The 19800-nt window shown below is 44.4% G+C and overlaps 1 long non-coding RNA gene across 2 annotated transcripts in view; it reads left to right on the top strand.

Moving 5' to 3' along the window:
• The first annotated feature begins 332 nt into the window (after positions 1-332).
• LOC110350955 (uncharacterized) overlaps positions 333-19800 on the top strand; it is a 38384-nt gene continuing 18916 nt past the window's right edge. Inside the window, exons 1-3 of one of the 2 annotated variants that reach the window (XR_015444495.1) lie at positions 333-835; positions 5150-5285; positions 6247-6385. This is a non-coding gene — a long non-coding RNA (uncharacterized LOC110350955). Of the gene's footprint in view, positions 836-2018; positions 2521-5149; positions 5286-6246; positions 6386-19800 lie in introns of those variants that run through there. The other variant, XR_002397916.2, reaches the window with a different exon arrangement.

The following is a 19800-nucleotide window of genomic DNA, read 5'->3' as shown; positions in this document are numbered from 1 at the left end:
GCACTTGCCAGGAAGGCGCGGTGCCACTGAGCTCAATCCGGCCCTCGCTGTTAACATTTTTTCTCTTTTTTTGGTACCGGGGATCGAACTCGGGTCCTTGCGCTTTCGAGGCAGGCGACGGAACCAGTGAGCTAAAACCCCAGCCCTAACGTTTTTAAAGACCCACGAAGGCGAAAGTGCTGAGGGCCAGCAGAGGCCATACTGCAGCCTTGCCTTTTCAGGGAGCAGATTTCAGGCCCCACGAACTTCCCGGGGAGAGGCTATTTCCCGAGATCTGAGAAAGGTCTTCCCCCGACCGGGTCCTGCCTTAAAAACCAGAACAGCCCGTGGGCAGGACGTGGAGGGCCCCGGGCAGGAGAGAAGAACGCGGGTGTCCGCTCCAGCGGGGCTGCGCGGGGCTGTCACTGTCCCCGCGGCTACAGGCCCGGAAGAGCAGACTTAGGGACCTTTGGCTCTTTCCACCCTTCGCCGGCAATGCAGGCTGCTCTGGGGGAGCTGCACCCCGCTGAGAGCGCTCGGAGCAAGCAGCCCTGCCCCGTCTCTCTGGAGCCACGGTTCTGCTTGCTTATTAACCAGCTGCTTTAATTTTCCTCCAGAACTCTGCCCCTTCTCTCTGTTTCTGCCTCCTAGCATTTTTCCTTGGAGGTTGGGGAGAAATTTGTTTTCCTAAATGTTGGAGCAGGTGGTGTTACTTAAGACACAACCTAAAATTTTTCCTACATAGTCTTTATTATGGCTTGAATTGTGCCCCGCAAATAGATGTGTTAAAATCCTGATCTCCTGGACCTCAGAACGTGGCCTCATTTGTAAATGGGCCACTGCAGATGAAATCAAGGTAAGATGAGGTCATACTGGGGTGGGGTGGGCCCCATAATCCAATATGACTGTTGTCCTTGACAAAAGAACAGAAGCGCAAGGAGAAGGTGATCACGTGCAGACAGGCGCAGAGGCTGGAGAGGCGGAGCCACAAGCCAAGGAACACCCAGGGCCACCAGGGGCTGGGGGGAGTTGAGGAAGGAGCCTTCTCTGGGGGCTTTAGACTGGTGAGGGCCCTGACAACATCTGGATGGGAGGCTTCTGGCCTTAGAGCTCTGAGTGCTTCCGGTACCCTGTACAGCCTGTGCGTGGTACCTTGTGTGGAGGGTCCTAGGAAGTGTATATGATCTTCAAAGCCAACATCACACATGCAGGGGAAGCTTCAAAATCCCACTGACTAGCTGGGCACAGTGTCACATGCCTTTAATCCCAGCACTCTGGGAGGCTGAGGCAGGAAGTTCGGAAGTTAGACCCTAGCCTGAGCAACTCAATGACTTAGAGAGACCCTGTCTCAAAATTTAAAAATGAAAAAGGTCTGGGGACATAGCTCAGTGTGAAGGTCCTCCATTCAATTGCCAATACTGAAGTAACAATTCCACAGGCTGACCTACAATAATCACACTGAGCCCTTGTGCACAGTGTGGAACTTTTCTCAACATTCTCTCTTCTCCATTATCTCATTTTTGCTTTGTGACAACAGGGCAGATTTTATTAACTCATTTTCACATGTGTGAAATATGAAGCTCAGGATGTAAAATCAATTACCCCCAGTCATACTTCCTGTATCTCTAAGGCTTAAAAGGAAATACTTAGTAACAGAAATTCAAATCCAGCTCTGGCCCTGGATAGATCCTATATACAGCCTTCAGTGAGGTTACCTAACCCCATAGTGTGCAGACTTTGGGAATTTAATCAAAGTCATAACTTTAAAAAAAAAAAGAATGTTGCAGGGCTGGGGATGTAGGTCAGTAGCACAGTGTTTTCCTAGCACGAGTGAGGCTGTGGATTTGAGCCCCAGCAACCGCCCACCAAAAAGAAGAGCTTTACAAATCAATTGCCTTCTAGGGCCAGGGATTTAGCTCAGTGCAGGCCCCTGCCTCACAAGCGCAAGGTCCTGAGTTCGATCCCCAGTACAAAAATAAAATCAATTGCCTTCTATTATCAATACCATCACATAGGAGAAAGGGGATTATGACATTAAAAATAAGAAGAAAACATAGTATCAGAAAAAGATACTTCTAAGTTAAATAAATTCAATCCTTTTTTTGTTTGGTTGGTTTTTTTCGGTACTGGGAATCGAACTCCAGTCCTTGCGCATTTGAGGCAGGTGCCAGAACCACTGAACTAAATCCCCGGCCCTTCAATTCTTTTTAAAATACTACTTTTCCCTTATTTTCTCTAATTTTCTAAAGACTGAAAAATATCAGAATTGGTCACCAGTTCTGAAATCTCTCTGGGTACCATCAGAAGGGCTGGATTTCTCCTTGATTTCATCCTACCTTTTAGGGTGATCAGTACCAGCCAGATTCTCTTTCTACTGACACAACTGGAAAGGGGGATCCCTGGGTCTGGTTGGTGGAGACTCTGTGTCCTGGTTTCCATGGTTACTGGAGCCAGCTGAATGTCCAGGTTCTGCCCCGAGTCCACACTGTATACCCTGCTGCTTTCTGAAAAAGCCAGAAATAATCATTTGGGTGGCACCAGGTAAGGAGCAGGAAGAGCTGACTTCCTCTCAGAAAGTGACTCCTTTGTATTTGTGGCAAAACAGCATGGGGTTTGATGTGCCAACTGCAGCCTGTTTTCTGCCGTACCTCCTGCCATTGGGCTGGTTCTGGCTGGCTTAGCTGTGCCCTGAGTGAGAGCTCGTTGCCCCACCAAGGTGCCTGTCCCTGTCCTCTGTCTAGGTCACCTTTCAGAAAAGCAGCTCACAGGCTCCAATCCTTCCACCCCAGCCTGCTCCTGGGCTAAGCTGGAAGCTTGAATGTGCCCCACAGCTAAAGCCTGTGGTTTTGTTATCACCAAGGATGATACTAATAATCATTTGAACATTGTTTTTAAAATAGTTTTTTTTTAATTCAAAGTTTTTGTGAAAGAGATAGGACTGAAGGTCACCATGAAAAATGGAAAGGATTTAAATAGGAGCAAGGCTCTAGAAAGGTGCAGTAGAGTGAGCAGGCACGATGCTCAGGAGCTGCTCAGAGTTCCCTCTGAGGGGCCACCCCAGTCCCCTGAGGAGAAGAGGGATAGGCCCTCATGTGGAGATTCACAAGCTTTGGGGACATCAGCAGACTTGGTCAAGCCCAAGCTCCGGCCCTTACCAGTGTTGCTGGTCACCTCCTGCCCCTTGGCCGTGAGGGGCAGCTCTCCTAGGCCGGAAGAGTTCGTGGTCCTGAGGGTATAGAAAGGCCAGGGTGGGGACAGAATGAGTCTGACAGGAGTCGTTCTACTAAGAAGGTATTCAGAAAATGGTCAAACTACCCCACTCTCTCAGCCCTTTGATCCAGGTGTTTCTATCTCCTTTTCTGTTTCCTTTTTTCTAGAAGAAAACATAATCCACAGGAACCAACAGGTCTTGGGATAAACTTGACCCCTCTAAGGCAGTTTGACCAAACTACCAATCCAAGGAAGGCTCCCTGCTCTCGGGCAGGGGCGTCATAAGAGCTAAGGAAGTGGTCTCTTCTCAGGAAGTGGGTCGACAAATGACCTAAAATTCAACCCTTCCCTTCATGGAAGAAACTTATCATCTAAAGGAGGAAAGCTTTAAAATATGCTCCTTTTTTCAAGAGAAAAAAGAGTGAGAAGAGGAATTTACTGTCCTGCAGTTTCTAGAATAAAGAAGGAAAATATTTTCTGAAAATGAGTACCTGTTCCCTTCAGTGTGAGTGTAAATTTTGCAGTTTTAAAGATACCTTGCTCCTGAAAACTTAGCCTCTACTTTGATAATTGTTCCAGTTGGAAACTTAGGGAGATTTTTAACACATGGGGCTGATCTATTTATTTATTTACTAAGCTTTGTTTTCCTGTCACTTCCAGTTGCAACTGTAGGGATTCTGAATGGGTGGAATGTGAGGGGGAGAAACTGGGATTACAGGGGAATCAGACTGACAAGGAAGCTGACCCGTGAAATAGAGGGAGATTGAGAGCCAACTTCTCCATGAAAATGTGTTTGACTTTCTTTCCATGGCTCTATTTGCTTTCAGTTTTATTATGAAAGGGAAATCAAATTTGTATTTTGTGATGGTTAATTTTATGTGTCAACCTGGCTGTGCCACCAGGTGCCCAATATTTGGTCAAACATTATTGTGGGCGTGTCTCTGAGTGAGGTTAACTGTTGAATCTGTAGACCACCTACAGCCTTTTGTGGGTGGCCCTCGTCCAATCTATGGAAGACCTAAGTAGAATACAAAGGCTGACTTTAGGGGTTGCAGGGAAGTCTTCCTGCCTTGCTGCTTGAGCTGGGGAACCAGTCTTTTACTACTTTTAGACTCAAACTGAAGCATCAGCTCTTACCTAGTGTCAAGTCTGCCAAATTTTGGACTGAGATTATACCATCAGATCTCCTGAAAAATTCTATAGACTGAATTGCATCCCTCTCAAATTTGTATATTGAAGTTCCAACCCCAGTATGACTGTATTTGGAGATAGGGCTTTGGAGGTGATTAAGGTGAAGTAAAGTGAAAGAGTAAGATCTTAATCTGACAGGATAGATGGATCCTATAAGAAGAGGGAGGGATGAAGAGAGGGAGGGAGGGAGGGAGGGAGAGAGAGAGATTCTGTCTCATCCTGACAGGTGAATGCAATCCCCTATAATCTTGGACATTCAGTCTCCAGAACATCAAGAAAATAAATTTCTGTTGTGTAAGCCACCCAGTCTATGGAATTTCATTATAGCAACCCACTCTAATACATATTTCATTATAAAAGTAATTTCAATATCCAGTGTAGAGTACAGAATGAATGTAAGTACTAGTGTGGAGGTTTTGTTCCCAGATATGACCATGGTAAGCAGCTTCATATTCTGATTAAAAAGTATCTATGCATATGTAACTATGAGAATGTATCCTTTCTTTAAACAAACCACAGATGGACTCATGCCATATATATTGCTATACATTGTGTTTTTTGGTCTAATAATAATCTTCTCTGGAGATCATTGTTTATCAGTCCTATGATCCCATGTCCCAGTTTATCTGAGACAGTCTGGTTTGTGCCCTCTGTCCTGTATAGTTAGGAATAAAATCCCTTTCACTGTCAGAAGTCTCCTGGTTGGGATAAATCTTGTGGTCATTCTACTTGTCAAGTAAAATGGGTCTGGCTTTTTGCTTTTATTAAGTTTCATGGAATGTCACACTCTGGATACCTCGGATGTAATGAATCGCCTATGGAGAACACTCAAGTCGTTTCCAGTTTCTAACTAGAGGAAACACTGTAGCAGGACGCCTCCCCTTCAGTCATCTTTGAGCTCCTAGGTGAGCCACGAGCAGCATAAATTCCTTTTGGTGAAAATTGCTGATCAGATTCTTCTGTGCTTCCTGCATTTTTTTCTGTCAAATAGTATTTTTATTTGCTTTTTGATTGAGGTTTACTCTTCCACTGTATGAATATGTTATAATTTACCTATCCACCTTTGATATTTTGAACTCTACCCAAATCCCTCTCCCAAAGGAAGGAACTTTGGATGGAGGAGCCAGCCTGGATAGATGTTTGGTTATTTCCCCATCCTGGGCCCAGATCCCCCTGCATTTCCTCTTTGGACTTTTGAGGGACCAGGTCACTGTCCCCTAGAGGATACAATAAATTCTAGTCCAGCTTTTCCATTTTCCCCAGGTACCATCCTTCTTCATCTACAAAGTGCAGGGTCTCTCCAACGCCCCCCTCAAGCCCACGAGAGCTGGGAGGCAGTGGGAGCCTTCTGAGGACCCCGTATCCTTCGCTGCTTTTCCTGTCATTCTTGCCTGTATCCCATTGCACTGCAAGCCCTCTTTCATGTCCATCTTCCCAGCTGGACTGTGTATTAGTTTCCTACTGCACCTATAACAAATTATCACAAACTTAGGGACCTAAAACAACATCACTTTGTTAGTTTATAGTTCTGGAAGTCAGAAGTCTAAATGGTTCTTGATGGTATCAGAAGGGCTTTGCTCCTTCCAAGACCCTAGGGGAGAATCATTTGTGGTCTTTCCCACTTTCTAGGGCTGCCTGCCCTCCTTGGCTTGTGGCCCCTTCCTCCATCTTCAAAGCCATCAAGAGCTGGTTGAGACCTCTCTCATCTCATCACTCTGTCACCCACTTGTCTACCTCCCTCTTCCACATTTAAGGACCCCACTGATTACATTGGGCCCACCACATAATCCAAGATGATTTCCTTATCTTAAAGCCAGTTGATTAGCAGCTGTAATTCTATCTGCAACCTTAATTCTCCTTTGCCAGGTAGTGTAGCATAGTCACAGCATCATGAAGACAAAGACCTGGACATCTTTGGGAGCCATTATTCTGCCAACCATGGACTCTGAGCTCTGAAGGCAGAAAGAACATCTTATTCCTGCTGGATTTCAGTCTCCAGGACATGGTGAGCACTCAGTAACTGGTTACCAGCGGAAACCTTGCTTTTGGTCTGTGTTGGTCTTGCAAGTTGGATAGAGAGGACCCTTGAGTGCCACCAGAAGGTACATTGTTATTTCCCTACCTGTCCTCTCCCCACTGTAAGCTTCTTTCCCGAAGCACCATTTTTATTCTGAGGACGTTGAATAACAGGTGTTTGGGGCAGAGAGCATGCCATCATCCATCTATCCCTGACCCAGGGCCAGGCACACTTTTGCAACTCTGCATGTGTGTTGAGTGGATCAGAACCCCCACTGGGGCAGAAATGCTGAAAGCAAGGTGTCCTGCAGGCCCGGAGTGGGACGGGAGCACTAGAGGCCAGCTGGGATGGCTGCTGAGGCAGACAGTACAGCCCCGCCAGGCCAGCAGAGAGAAGGTGACCTTAGGTTTGGGGAGTCAGGTCCAGCAGGAAGTCAGCCATGTGCAACAGGGCAGCCCTGACAAGGACAGCAAGAGAGGCAGGGGGACCAGGTGAGCTCAAGATCCTGGGTGCAGGGGGAGTTGAAACTGAAGCACACACCAGGAACCTGCAGGAAACAGCACCAGGCTCAACCTGGGCAGGACCCATGCCAGCCCCCAAGTTTGCCTTCTATGGGGAGGATGGGCTCAGCCTCACTACGAGCTCCTGGACAAGGGATGCTGCCCATGGCATGGACACAGGGACAGCGGCTCAGGCCTCTGGTCAGCAGTACCTGAAACCAGACGTGAGCTGGGGACAATTGATCCAACCAGCCCCAGTGTCCAGCCTAGGCAAGCTCACAGTCCCGGCAACAGTCATGTTCTGGACAATTAACTCTTCCTCGTGGTGGCAGACAGACCAAAGGCTGCCAAGCTGAAAGCCTCTTAAGAGAAAATCTCACCTGTCCTTCTCAGTAGTCTTGTGTGGTAAACATCATTTCCTCCATTTTTTAGATGAGAAATGTGAGGCTCAGAGAGGGCAGGTAAGTTGCCTATGGTCACACAGTTGCTAAGCAGTAGATCCAGGTTACAAAATCAGATAGCTCTTATTTTATACTTTTTTTTTTTTTTTTTTTTTTTTTTTTGGTACCAGGGATGGAACTTGGGACCTTGCACTTGCGAGGCAGGCGCCAGAACCACTGAACTAAAACCCCGGCCCCAGATAGCTCTTATTTTAAAGTCTGCACTGCTAGATGCTATTCCATAGAAACAGAGGATGACTTTTCTCTATTTCTACACACAACACTAGGTGTATAGAAGGCATTCAGCAAATGCTTACTAAATAGAGGACTCCTCTGAAGTACATTTAATTCTTACACTCCTGTGCTCTATACACCCTTCTATTTTAGCTCTACTTAAGCTCTTGGGAGGACGGGTGTATTTCACTCATTCCAAACCAGACTTGAAATAGGGTGGTTTTGTTGTTTTTGAGCTTGCTTAATTATTAAACTGTGAGCTGCTGAGAGACAGCAGCTATCCCACCAACCCTGTAGCCTGATATACAGTAAGCATTTGATAGTTGTCCTGGACTTGCGGGAATGAAGGTTAAGGTGGTTATGTGCTCAATGCTCTGAAAAGGCAACAGAGAAAAGCTGAGCTGGAATGGCCAGACCTGTTTTGTTCTTTCCAGCATCTGCATAGTGTTGAGTACATTCAAAGTGCTCATAAGTGCTGGCTGAATAAATGGATGAGTGGATCCAGCCTTCACCCTTGCTCTTGTTTAAACCGTACAATCCCATCCACTCTGGGTAGTTCTAGAGCTGGGAGAGAGCTTGTATTACATGCTGGGGACCCTCCAAGGCTGAGGAATTTCACTGTATCTCCAGAACAGCCCTGTCTCCAGAGAAATGACATTTCACTTCCAAGCAGTTATACCACAGTTGTAAACATAACCACAAAGGGATGGACATGAGCCACCAAAACAGCTCGAGTGGGCAGCTAAGTCCTCCCCACCGGTCAGGAGTATTTCTAAATAAACACAAAGGGGCATTACACCTGCTCCAGATTCTGCCAAAAGAGTAGAAAGCAAATCCAAGAACGGCAGACTGGCACCAAGTGAGAACCCAACGGGGCCAAACCGGAAGCTTGCTGCGGGAACAGAGATGCCAGGATTAGTGGTGGAAGGAGGTTGACCTAATTCTACTGTATTCCAGGGCTATTCCTGCATGGCCAATGAGTCACATGCCTCAGACACATTATATAATTTTATTTTATTTATTTATTTTTTTGGTACTAGGGATTGAACTCAGGTCCTTGCGCTTGCGACGCAGGCAGCGGAAGCACTGAACTAAATCCTTGGCCACATTATATAATTTTAACCAGAGATAATAAGGATAACAACCGACTTTTATTGAGTGATGATGTGAAATGTTCTTCACACATGCGCTCCCTAATCCTCCCAGCAGTCCTGAGGAACAGCTTCAACAGGGCAGGGAAGCGATCAATTGGCAGAGCCGTCCAGGTAAGGCAAGCATGGGACCAAAACAGAGGCCAGGAAGTCCAAATGTCAACACTCAAGGGTCTGCCCTGCCCCTAGTTCTTATTTAAGCTGATGAATGCCAAACATGCATCCCAGAGTTCACTGGGAAAGATTTCAAAAGACAGTTTTCTGACTCAGACTCACTGAGTCAGGGTTTCTGAGGACAAGGCCCAGAAATCTATTTTTATATACATTTTTAAAGTCTACATTATAAAAGCTATCTATTTTTTTTAAAGCCACCCTGAATTCACACTTGCAACTATCCCACAGAAACAAAAAAAGTGTAAATACTAAAGTGGCCCAGGGTGCTACATTGGCCTATTCCCACACTGCTTTTATGTAATCTGTGCTCTACCTGATGCCAAGTTCATGGCTGTGAGACGCCAGAACTCTCTGGCCCTGTGCAGTTGGTGTTCTCTAGGCTGTATTCAACCTTCAAATCTGAACAGCGACTGAATCCCTCGCATTAACGTCACCTCTTTCACACCGTGTGCTATCACAGTCAGTGTTGTCCTCCCACTACAGCATTTGCATCCAGCCAAAGTGATGTCAGAGCCCTGTCCCTTGGGGTGCACTTGGGATTCGTGGTACCAATCTCAGAGGGTGAGATGAGGGTATACAAGCCCTGGTCCAACCAAAGGCTTGATGTCTACTTCGTGTGCATGTGTATTTTGCTGGGGATTGACCCCAGGGCATTCCCATGGAGCTACATCCCCGGATCTTTGTTTATTTTTTATTTTGAGACAAGGTTTCACTAAGTCTCTTAAGTTGCCCAAGCTAGACTCAAACTTGAAATCCTTTTGCTTCAGCCTCCCAGAGTGCTGGGATTACAGTTGTGTGCCATCATTCCCAGCTGATATCTACTTCCTGTTAGGAAAAAAATGAAGCTATAATCAGTGCTGAAGCCACAGAGAAGAGGGTGGCAGTAGGATGGGAAAGGAGGGGTCTGGGCTTGAACATGGCCCCCAGTTCTGAATCCTGCCCACAAATCTCCTTTCTCCAGCACCAAGAACCACACCACAGCCCTCAGCTTGTGCTGCACTGCAGGCAGACACCTCTGTTCCTTCCTGGCAGGCCTCCACCACCCACAGACCATAATAATCTGGCGGCCTCCGAAAGCACCGCGCTTCCCTGAGGAGAAACAAACGCCTATTTGGTTTACTTTCCCTTCACAAGTCCAGGAAACCTCTTGACAGAAAATATTGGGAAGGTTTAGTGAAGGCCAAGGGTTTAAGTTTTGAAATCTAAACCACTTGACAGGCCCTGGGAGGGTGAGGAAAGCCAAGAAACTTACAGCCAAGTCAAAAACCCTTGTACTTTGTGTCTCACCCACTAAATGTGGTAAGACCTTCAACCACACTGAGGCAGGTCTGTGCTCCAGTGAAGAAAGAACTTTCTAAGGGACTTGTCCACCCAGGGCGAATCCCAGGGAAGTGTGGGATAATTCCCACCGGATGTGACACTGATTCTCTGGCAGCCATGAAAGAAGAGAGGCTGGAGCAAGAAGTCATTTAGGAAATCTCTCAGCCCTAATTCCATAACTCAGCATTCACACCCTAAAAGTCTTGACTGGCACCTTTTCCAAATAGGGCCAGTGTAGAACACGTGAACTCCCAGGGGTGTGTTCAAGCATCACAACCGGTCTTGTTCCGAGGGATATTCCTGCAATATCCTGAGGCTATGATAACTTAGCGACATAAACCCTAGCAATATTCCCAGATGTTTCAGGCACTGAGGATCCAGGAAGTCTCTGGACAGATCTGCGAATTACCTCTCCTTTTAAAAAATAGTACATGTCCATTGCCAAGAATGTTATGCCTTCCTGAGGGACACATGACAGTTTGTTTTGGATGTAGCTCATGCTCTCAAATCTCTAACCAAGAACTCTTCTCTGATTAGATTGTTCCAATCAGCTGGATATTTTGGATTTGTATATCCAACTGCCCTTCTAAAACTCCATTAGACACCTTAAATTGGAAACGTCTGAAATGACCTTCTGCCCCCAAAGCTGCTCCTTCCTCAGTCCAGTCCATTTCCATTAATGGCAAATCTATCCTTCCAATATCTTGGCCCCCAAACCCAGGAGTCATCTGTGACTCTTTGTTTCACACCTCAGCCAATCTTTCAGAAAATCCTGATTGCTCTTCTTTCAAAATACATTCAGAGAGTGACCATGTCTCCTTGCCTCCTGTGCTACCACCTGATCTAAGCCATCATCATTTCTCACCAAGTTTATTACCAGAACCTCTCAGCTCATCTCCCTGCTTCCATTTTCCAGTTTTCTCAGCACAGAAATCAGAGCAGGTGATGGAGTGGATCCGGATGATGAATGCGGAGGTCGTCAGATGGGGGTAGGATTTTGGGATCACTCATCACATGGCACACTTGAAATCGCCAAGGGTTCTTATATACAAACTATATCACAATAAAGCTGACTAAAAATGTCAGATCATGTCGCTTCTTTGATCAAAACTATCCAAGATGGCTTCCCATTTTATTCAGAGCAAAACCCAAAGTTCTCACCATGGGCGATAAGGTCACCCCCGTAACTCTCCGACCTTATCTCCTAGACTTTCCCTTCTGCTCACTTAGCTCTCACTGCTTGGACCTCCTCTCTGTTATCTGACTAAGTCACCTCGAGCGCTTGCGCACTCTTCTCTGTCTGCAACCGGCTTCTCCTGCTTATCTGCAGGGCTTGTCTCTCTTCTCTTTCAAGTATTCTTCCAACTGTCGCCTTCATAGTGAAGGCATCCAAACCATTTCACTCATCGAAACTGCCTTTTATTTGCAGTATTAGACCTTTCATTTCTAATATAATGATTAGTGCAGTTGGATTTATGTCCACTGTCTTGCTATTTATTTTCAATTTATTCCATCTGTTCTCTTTTCCTTATTACATCCTTTCCTGATTTCTTTTGCATAAAGCAAAACCACAAAGTTTAGTGGCCCATTTAATCTTCTCTACTGAATCCTTAGCTTGTTCATGTAGTTGTTTTTCTTAGTGGTTACTCTAGAAATTATAACATATCTCCATAGCTTAATTCAAGTATATCTTGAGGGTCCAGGAAGTCTCACGTCTGGACAGTGTCTGTGAATCACCTGTCATTTTAAAAAAATAGCATGTGTTCATCACCAAGAATGTCATGCTTTTCCAATGGGCATTTGACAGTTTATCTTGGGTTTAGCTCATGCTCACTATATCTTGAAATAAGATCATGCCACTTTATGTATAAGAAACATACAATGCTGTACTTGTATGATTCCTTTCCTGACTTTTGTGTTTTTGTATATCTTTTATTATTACTGCATCTGGTATAAACCCCACAAATTATTGTTAATTTTTGGTCAAGTCAGTCTATGGAATTCCTGCATCATTTACAGATTACTATTTTATTGAATGACTTTATTATTTTTGATCTTCAAATCATCCCAGGTCTGGCCAATAGGAATCATTTCAAGTTATCTCCTGTGTCCATTTGGTAGGTCCCCAGTCATTCCTTGAGCACTTGTTATTTCTGGCAGCACACTCCAGGTTCACCTTATCTTCTTCCACCCCTGCCCTGGAATCAGTCATTTCTCCAAGGAGACTTGATCCCTTTTTGTGGAAGGTGATATTCATAAGCCAGGATCTGGGTCCTATGTCACCCCAGGGGTGTCATTCATTGTTCCTAGGCTCTTGTCCTCAATATACATTATGCTCACTCACACACACATCTGTATATACTGACTACCGAGAGTTCTCACCAATGCCTCTGATTCCAGCCCAACGTCACAGGGCTGTTCTCAGCCTTCTCCTTTCCATATTTGCAACTCTCTCCACTAACACTGAGAGAATCACCTTTAGTATCCTCGGTACATGAGTGATCAAATATATGGTGAATGTTCAAATTTTTTTTTTTGGTACCGGGGATTGAACTCGGGACCTTGCGCTCGTGAGGCAGGTGCTGGAACCACTGAGCTAAATTCCCAGCCTGTTCAAATTTTTTAAATGTGGAGTGTTAACTTGGTTCACATACTCAATTCTTTCCATGATTCTGGCCACAAACCAAACTGGATGAGAACTGAATCACATTTCCCCATAAGGTTAACATTGAACCTAACCATTGAATTTGATTCGATTCTTGTCCAGTTCAGTTTGTGATCAGAATCAAGTAGAATCAAGTTCATGAACTGAAGTACCACTATATTATAGTAAGAAACATGTTGCTATTAATTCCCCTGCAAATATTCCCTCTCTCTTGGAACACACTTATCCCATTGTTCTTGCCGCTTTCTGAAGCAGTTCTTCAAGTCCTCTTTTGTGTCTTTAGTTGCGCTGTTGTAGCTGCCTCCATGTCCTGAACTGATTCAAAACGTCTACATTTTATGGACATTTTGACTTTGGAGAAGAGCCAGAAGTCATTCAGTACCAGATTCGGTGAATAACGCTGTAATGTTTTTATGAGCCTGCCTCTCCATTGGTTGGCACTTGACAGGAGCATTCACTATTTTTTTTTTTAATCACACCTCATAAAGACACTGATGAAAGAGGACTTGCAAAACTGCTTCAGAAAATGGCAAGAACAATGGGATAAAGTGTGTTCAAAGCAAGGTGGAGTATTTTGAAGAGGATTAAGGGCAAAGTGTTCTTTACTATAATAAAGATTTTTATTTAAACATTCACCATATACTTTGATCATTCCATATATATCTGTGTGTTTGCTCCGTCTCCCTGTATATAACCAATATTCTGGCCACCCTGGGACCAGTCCTTGGTCCTCTTATGCCACCAATTCCCACCAGTGACATCAGGGCTGAATCCTTGCTGGAGCCCAAACCTAGGTCCTAATGGAGGCCTCAGCAGCTTTGGCATGGAAGCAGAGGGATGGTGGGATTGGCCCAGTGCTGATGAGCTGAAAAACAGACACGACAAGAAGGTGGGGGAGCTTGGATACTGAGAATGCCAGGGGATATGCAATGGGTACCAGGCAGGAGGCAGAGGAAACATATACCAGAAGGGACATCGAACTGGTAGAAAATAGAGGGGTACTGGAGTTCTTGATAAAAAATCAAAGACTAGGTATGATGGGGAGTAAGCTATCTGGAGACCCAGACATTTCCAAATAGCTGGCCAAGTGTCAGATTCTGTCTACACATGACATGGTCCACAGAGAAATCTGATTCCATTGGAACTTTCATCATCCAGTGGGTAATATCTGGGAGAAATGCCATATAGTGGACATTTTTCCAAACAGGGATTACAGGTGCTTCCCCTCCAGTAAATTAAACCTCTAAGAGTAGAAGTTAAAGGAAACACGTGTACACTCTCACACAGACTGAACATAATACTGGATTCCAATCAAAAGACATCAGGAAGCTAGGTTTCAAGGCAAGGCTTCTGTCCTGAAATGACACTGTCAGAATCAGATATCACAGGTAGCAAAGAGAAGAGGCAGAGATGGTGCCTTCTCAAGATCCTGAACCCAGGAGCCATGAGGTTCTGAGACTCCAACTAGAAGCTGGAGGAGTTAATACGTGAATAAGTAAATAGAGAAACCTGAGCTGGGCCTTGGGATTGAGTAGGATTTGTGCACACAAAGGGGAGGAGTGGAATTCACTTAGGAAGCTACTAAGCAAGGACCCAGAGCAAAACCACAGCATGTCAGACCACGTGACAGAGAAGTGGATGCATCTGCTGTGTGGGGCAACTGAGGTCAGGGCCATAGTAGAGGACGTCTCCAGCCAAAGTCAGCGCTGGACACCACTTGGCAGTGCAGTAGTGCGCCATTTTCCTCTCCCATCCTCTATGGTGGCTGGTCAAGCCCCCATTCTCCAGCACACAGCCTTGCAGGATTTGGTGATCAGCATTGCAACTATGAACTTCCTCAGCCTCCTGCCTCGCACCCACAAATGGCTGCTTTACTCTTACAGCTTCTTTCCTCCCCAACTACGGAGATATCTTATCCAAGGTTAATTCCCCAAGCCACAGTCACGTCTCTTTCCTTTCCCCCCTGCAAACCATTGTCACCCCAGTTGCTACCCTCAACCCCTTTCAGATCTTTCCTGAAAACCATGAACAGGAAGCATCTGCCCCATCACCAGCACAGGAAATGTCAACCCTACACTCTTTAGCTACTGCCTTCTGACCGTTTCTCCTCTGAAACTCAAGTGTTGCCAGTATGATGGGATTGAGTTGAGGTCCTGAGGGGGTGACTGGGCCCTGAGGCTCCTCCCTCAAGAACTGGATCTGGTCATCTGAGGAAGGTCTTCAAGGAGGAAGTTGGTTCTCTCTTACCCTTCTGCTTTCTGAAATCTGAGGATACCACAAGAAGGTTCTCATTAGATGTCAGTGCTTTGGATCCCAGTGCTTGACTATGAGAAATACATTTTTATTCTTGATAAATTACCCAGTCTATTATATTTTATTGTAGCAGCACAAAACAGACTAAGATACTCACTCTTTTTCTTTCCTTGAACAGCAAAACTTACTTTTTGTTAAATATTCGTGTCTATTTTCTCTAATTATAGAAAGAAACAATACATGTTTGCTACAGAATATTTAGAAAACAAAGAATATTGCAGAGGAAAAAAACACTTCATAATCTTCACACTCATATGTGGTATCTCCTTCCAAAGATTTTTGCTTCCATATGTATGTATCCACAGGGTGTGATCAAAATATACTGTGAATATTTAAGTTTTAAAAGTGTATTACAGTAAACAAAACCTTGCTGGTCTACCAAGTGTGAAAGAAACTGCTCTTATAGGATACAGTTCAAGGGTTCCACAGCCAGGCTGCTGGGCTCCAAGCTCTTTAAGCTTCCCCTGCTATGATTTGAAAGTTTGTGTCCAAAATCCACGTTGAAACTTCATCCCCAATGCAGCAGTAAGGATGGGGCCTCTGGGAGCTGCCTGTTCCTTCTCTGTCCTTCTCCTGTACGAGGACTCCGTGTCTGCACCTCCTGCCTTCTGAGGCTGCAGCAAGAAGGCACCACCTAGGGAATCCAGAGCAGGGCAAGTCCAGCCGTGGAACTGTGGTCTTGGACTTCCTCACCTCTGGAATTATAAGAATTTCTGTTACTTATAAGATTATCAAGTCTGTGGAATTTTTGTCATAACAGCAGCCCAAATGGATGCCCATTTTCTTTTGGGAGCCACACATGCTGCCCAAGGGGCCAGGTGAGACGTGTCCTAGGACTGGCTCCCCAGGAGCACTGAGCATCGTTGCCCTCGGGCTCCTGCCTCCAGGCCAGGTTTGGTTCACGGCGCCAGATTCCTCCTCTGGTGACTCAGTTCTCAGGGCCCCACCACTTACAGTCATGCTCCCTCAAGGGTGCCACAGTCCCCCAACCGTAAACAAGATTTGGGCGGTTCCCTTAGAGCCTGTGCTGCTCGGCTTCTTTGCAAACTAATGGGGGTGAAAAGGAAAAGGAATTTGTCTAACCGTCCTTATCAAAGGCATCTGACCAGAGACAACCCACCTGACTTGGCCAAAGCATTTGGACTTCATTCTGAAGGCAAAGAAGAGCCAATAACGCATTAATATAGTGTACCGGCATACTAATTATTCTATAGCAATTGATAATATGTGTAATTAATATACAAAGAGCTCAGAAATTGATTAGAAAAGACAGATATGGTGGAAATGGATAAATAGTATAAATGAACATGTAATCCACAGAAGAGAAAAATCTTAATGTTTAATAAATATATTCAAATGATATTTGATATCACTATCAATCAGGAAAACAAAAATTAAAGTAGTAATGTGATATTACTTTATACCCTTCAGAATGAGAAAAACTAAGAATGAAAACACCTAGTACTGATGAATACAAAGAAAACAGGTACTCAAATACTGCTGAGTGAAATATGAATTATTTCAAACATTTTGGCAATCAGGCAAAGTCTCTGCTAATTTTCTTAGCATTGAATGCAGTGCCTGACATCCGAGGGCGTGATCAGCATATACAGTGATTGTTTAAATATAAAAATGTATTACAGTAAAAGGCACATTGCCATTAATGCCCTCACAATTCTCCCCATCACTTTAAGCACATTTAACCCCTTGTTCTTGCAGCTTTCTGAAGCAGTTCTGAGAGTCCTCTTTCATGACTGTCATCATAAGGTGGACCAAAAATATAGGGAGCAATACTGCCAAGTGCCACTGAATGGAAAGGTGGGGTTGCACCCTCTTCCATCAGATCTGGCCTTGTAGGATTTCTGGCTCTTCCTCAAAGTCAAAATGACCATGAAAGGTAAATGTTTTGAATGGATTCAGGACATCAAGGCAAGCACAACAGCACGACTAAAGACACTCATGAAAGAGAACTTTCAGATCTCCTTCAGGAAGTTACAAGAACCATGGGACAAGTGTGTTCAAAGCCAGGGGGAGTATTTTGAGGAAGATTAATGGCAATGCGCCTTTTATTGTAGTAATGTTTTTTAAATTTAAACATTCACTATATTTTTAGATATCATATAGCAGACACTCAACAATGCTTGTTAAATGAGTGAATGATTGAATGAAAAAAATAAATCTCCATACGTGCTCAGTCATGGGTTCATTTCTTCTATTGTTTTTTTTTTGTGTGGTACTGGAGATTGAACTCAGGACCTTGCCAGGCAGGCACAGTGCAACTGAGCTACATCCCCGGCCCTTCTAAAAGAAACAAAGGACATAGTCTCCACCTATGAATGACCAATAATCCAGCTGAGGAGATAAATTTTTTTTCTTCTAACAAACTATAATCATATGTATATAAGATTAAACCTCAATGGTATAATAGCCCCTGTAAGAGTAATGGAAATTGGGAGAAGGGGTTATAATGGAGCTATCTACATCAGCAAAAGAGAGAATACCTTATCTTGCTACTGGATATTTCTGTATAGTTAAAAAAAATCCTTAAACATGTATCAGATATTGAATATATGAAGCCTGCTGTACCAGTCACAAGTGCTAAAAGGAAGGGAAATTTCTGGCCATAACAGCTTAAGATTGAATTGGAAGGGCTTCAGATTCTGGGACAGGTAGACAGGGCACACACACAACAGGTAGCAAACAAAGTACTAAGGCTGGAGGGTCAGGACAGGGCAGACACACAAAAATAAGGCAAATCAGTTTTCCCTAATTAAAACAGCAAAGGTTAAAATGGAATGGCGTGCAGCCTGGGCAGGGGTGCTGAAATGAAATGTGGAAGAGTTTCCACACTCTTCATGGGAGAGTCCATGGGGACACATTTTGTTGAGGACAGCCTGGCACCATGTATCAAGGCTTTCAGAAATGTCCCAACCCTTTGACCCGGTAGTTCTATTTGTAGTGATTTATATTAAGGAGATAATCAGAGACATGGATACTCATGCACAAGGATATTAATAGTAGTATAGTACTATATTTTTAATGGAAAGAAAAGGAAACAGCCCAAAAGTCAAACAATACAGAATCTGTTAAGCATACTAGGATTCTTCCATATGATGGACATTACGCAGTCATTAAAACCATGTTTTTCTGAGAATTTTAGTGGTATGGGAAGTTTTTCATCTCATAACATTCGGTAAAAAATTATATATATATATTTTTAATTGTATGTATTAAACACAGACACATTATCTATATTTTATGACTCCAAAAATCTCTAGATGTTAGCAGCAGGGGAATTATGGCTGGTTCTTTTTTTTCTTTATCATTTTTCTTATTTTCAAAGTTTTATATGATAAGTATGCATTATTTTATAGTTAGAAACGGGTTTCAGTTCTTTAAGAAAGGTGACAGGGTATTTTATGCTCAAAGCGAGAGGAGCAAATATCAGTCCACACGCAAGCGCCTGGGTTGGGAGTAGCAGCACCTCCGCTGGTTTCCAGCTGCACGGCTGTGACCTTCTTCTCTACGACCCGCGCAGGGTGCAAGGCGGGTGCCTGGGAGAAGAGCGGAGGAGCGGGAGAAATTGAGAGTGAGATCCAGTTCTCTGTTGTTGTATTTGAGCATTTTAGGTAATGTGTGTGGATGGGGCGACTTAGCGGCCCCGCTATTCAGCACACTGTTCTTTGTGTCCCAAGCATCTCCTCTTTCTCTTTCTTTCTTCCTTTCCTTCTTTCTTCCCTCCTTCCTTTTCTCTCTCTCTCTCTCTCTGTTAAGCAAAAGTCAAGAAGGAGGAGGAGGAATGACGCTGGAGCAATGGAAGCCTGGAGATGGTTTACAAGGCAAGGAGGGAAAGCTCCTCGCACCAGCAGGTTGAAAACATCCTGCTCCTGAGCATCTTAATGACCATAGGAACACCATGCCCTGGGCACAATGAGGTCAAAGGGCCCGGTGGAAGGGCGAGACGAGAGTAGGAAGTGAATGACTGGAGGAGAAGAAACAAGCTCAAATGTCTGCCAAGATACCAATCAAATAGCTTACGAAGTCAGCCCAGCTACATGATTTGAGCAGGTCATCCATGAACAGTTGATATGCAAAAACCAGCTGCTATTTGTATCACTTCCCCCACAGTTCAACACAAGCTTTTGTACTCATGATTTTATTTGATCCTAACCACAACACTCTGAGAGAAGCACTAGTCTCCCCATTTTATAGATGAGATCATTGAGGCGCAACAAGATTGAAGGATCTGCCCAGTATCTCTGTCATTTAATAAGTGCTAGAGTCGGAACCTAGATTTCTGATTTCTTGGCTTTCTCTTTCTTGTTGGAGACATTTAAGGCCTAACAGACATATTCTCACATATGCACATTCACAAATAATACTGAAAAGTGAAAAAGATTAAAGTCTACCTACTAGAAATTTTGTTCACATCATCTTAACTAATAGTTCCCTTTTTGAAATTCAGTTTCACTTGTCAGCCTATATGGATGACAAGAAGACATACAAATTCAGGGTTAAGGCACACCTCTGGGCCTTACCTTGAATTCTCAATCCAATCACTGTTTAAATAAGTGATTGTCCACATTTGGGAACCAAGGACCCTATG

The sequence above is a fragment of the Heterocephalus glaber genome, unplaced genomic scaffold, assembly GCF_053883595.1.
Source record: "Heterocephalus glaber isolate CG9 unplaced genomic scaffold, H.glaber_assembly_v1.0 deba00001600, whole genome shotgun sequence".
NCBI classification, from domain to species: domain Eukaryota; kingdom Metazoa; phylum Chordata; class Mammalia; order Rodentia; family Bathyergidae; genus Heterocephalus; species Heterocephalus glaber.
Note: the sequence above shows the minus strand (reverse complement) of the source record. Positions and strands in the feature narration are given on the sequence as shown.